This window comes from Anopheles aquasalis, chromosome 3, assembly GCF_943734665.1.
Source record: "Anopheles aquasalis chromosome 3, idAnoAquaMG_Q_19, whole genome shotgun sequence".
NCBI lineage: Eukaryota > Metazoa > Arthropoda > Insecta > Diptera > Culicidae > Anopheles > Anopheles aquasalis.
This window is the reverse complement of record NC_064878.1, coordinates 51,518,549-51,521,048: the sequence shown is the minus strand read 5'-3', so window position 1 is coordinate 51,521,048 and position 2,500 is coordinate 51,518,549. Positions and strand designations below refer to the sequence as shown.

General features: G+C 49.4%; 1 protein-coding gene across 1 annotated transcript in view; it reads right to left on the bottom strand.

The window, feature by feature from the left end:
- Window positions 1-2,189: 2,189 nt before the first annotated feature.
- Window positions 2,190-2,500, bottom strand: part of LOC126575072 (hydroxymethylglutaryl-CoA synthase 1) — a 2,685-nt gene continuing 2,374 nt past the window's right edge. The window contains exon 1 of the mRNA XM_050235591.1: window positions 2,190-2,500. This exon is cut by the window's right edge and continues 2,374 nt beyond it. The gene's annotated coding sequence lies outside the window, so the exon portion shown is untranslated.

Here is a 2,500-nt window from a genome sequence, read left to right as displayed (position 1 = left end):
CGAGCATCGTACGATTGTGAGGCGCGACAAGTTTGAGCTTCTTCTTCCTCCGTCTGCCATTCATCGAAGGTTCAGTGGCAACGTGACACACTTTACACCAGCGAGGTCGTACGCAGGAGTCCCAAAATCGCCCCCCTCTTCTCATTAATCAAAACGACTCCAAATCACCAAAGCCACCAAAACCAAATTGCGTTGTAGGTCCCAAATTCCGGGTGATTGAACCACGAAAACCCCCCGTGATGATCGCCAACAGGGATCAGCGGGGAGTCTGGCAAACAATGAAGTAAAACTGCGCTGCTACTGCTGCGAAGAGAATGCACCACGCGCACATACCGGTGGCGGCCATGGTCGAGTGGTACTTGAGGTTAAAAATATCATCCAGTGCACTGGACTCGCTCTGCATAATCTTGTTACCAGACACTGCGTCACAGGGGCTGCGGCCACAGAAGTGGCTGTTTAGTGGGCTTTCAAAGATAATTATGGAGAATCCACAAACTCACCGCCCGAGAATGAACGGAGCGCGATCGCCGGAGCAGAAAAACGGAGAGGATCTTCACGGCATTCCAAACAACAGAAATCCTCCACTCCTGGCACGACATTATGTGACTTTGAGGTGAACGCGTGAGGTCGCAAGGTTTATGTAATAACCCGATCGATGGGGGGATGTTACAGGACATTTGTTAGCTTTCGGTTGTGGGGCGCGCTGCTCGTTGGATCATCCAACTCCGTCAATATGATGCGGATCATCGTAAACACTGTGGCGTCGAGTAGTTGAGCAAGAAATGGTCCCCCCCTTTCCTCCTTCCCCTTTTGAAAAGAGGTTCCATGTTTGTGGCACGGGCGTAGCGTTAAACAAACAGTCATCACTCGGCGAGAGATCAGCACTATGTAAACGGTTTTGCTTTTTGTTAAGATTACCAACAGTGCGCGAGTGCGAGTGCGAGAGGAAGCGACCAACTATAGCGGCTCTTCGCGGTGGTCTTGGAAAATAGCAAAATTGCTGATAGTGAGTGTGGCATTGATTGATGAATCATGCTGGCCGACGAAGAGTTTCATTAAAACATTCAACAGCGCACGAGTTGGGTGCATCATGATCATCATCATTGCTTTCTCTCGTTTCGTAAAAATTGCCGCGCTCAAAAGAGCTGCGCTCCGCATTGAATCCGAATTGTGTGTTTTTCTTCCGCTGCTGCTCCATAAAGATCGTACGAACGAACGATGGCCAATCAGGTTGAACCACGCGATCAACCGACACGAGTACTCATATCCAGTCCAGTTATTACCGGTTCGGTAGCGGCTATTTATTTTTATTCTTGCTTATTGCCGTGCCCTCTTCAACTCACGCAATCCCACCTAGGATCGTATATCAAAACTCCAGCGAAACGATTCACTTTATCAGCCGTAACGATGATGACGACGGCGTGATTTTTACTTTCTCGACAAACCGCGAACGCCGCGGAGATGCCGTGGAGATGACACATTCCTTTGGGCCACGTTATTACGTGACCAATGTCGCCACCGTCGTCGTCATCGTCGTTGTCGCCGTCGTCCCGCGGTCTTGCCTGTTGACTGTAGGGCAAAGTCCATCCGGACATTGTCGAGCTGCGCGAGAAGATATAATGGGGAACTGATCGCGCCCGGTGCCTGGAGGCTCTCGTTCGTTCGTTCGTTTGTTCGTTTATCGAGCTTGAGGTATCATTAATGCTGCGCTAAGCTGCGCGGTTTACTTATCATGCTTACTTTATCGCTCTGTAAGCGCGTAGCCTAGGGCAAACGGGATGTGGCCGGGTTCTTGCGCGTTTGATGAACACAATTCTTGACGAAATCCGGTGGTTCATTCACCTCATTTTGGGTTCCGATACGCGGGATCTTTGCTGCAGCTTTGGAAATTAAAATTTTAAATTTTCTCCCTCCCTCGCTGCCGCGGGCGTTGATGGTGTTCCGTGATGCCAGCTCTCGTCGCACCTCGCCTAAAGCTGTAATCGTACGAGAGGAGAAGCTAAAAACCCGTTTCGGCAGGTCCGCGCATGTCGCAATAAGTGTTATCGGTGTGTAACACACAGAGGCACACGGCCGCAGACACCATTGATGACCGTTCTTCAACGACTACGACTTTGATCCACTGTGCTTTTCTTTCGGTGGCGAGATCGCGAGAAGCGAAGAGACGACGATCGAAGAAGATGATTCCGTTTTTTAAGCTTTTTACTTTGTCTTTATATATTTCTTTAAGAATAAAACAAACAAACAAATTACACTAAACAGTATCGGTTGCACGACTCCAGTGAAAAAGAAGCGTGGTGAGGAGAAAATGAGAAAATGAGCCGGCTGGGCGGGCAAAGAGAAACGGTCGCTTCCACGGGCCTGATCATCGGAACTTATGCCGGAACCTTGGCGGGGGTCACCCAGAACTGCGCATTTAAATCTAAATCCCCCATAACCAAAAGATAAATAAGGAAAGAGAGAGAGAGAGAGAAGGAAATTGTGGTCCTCCTGGAACCAT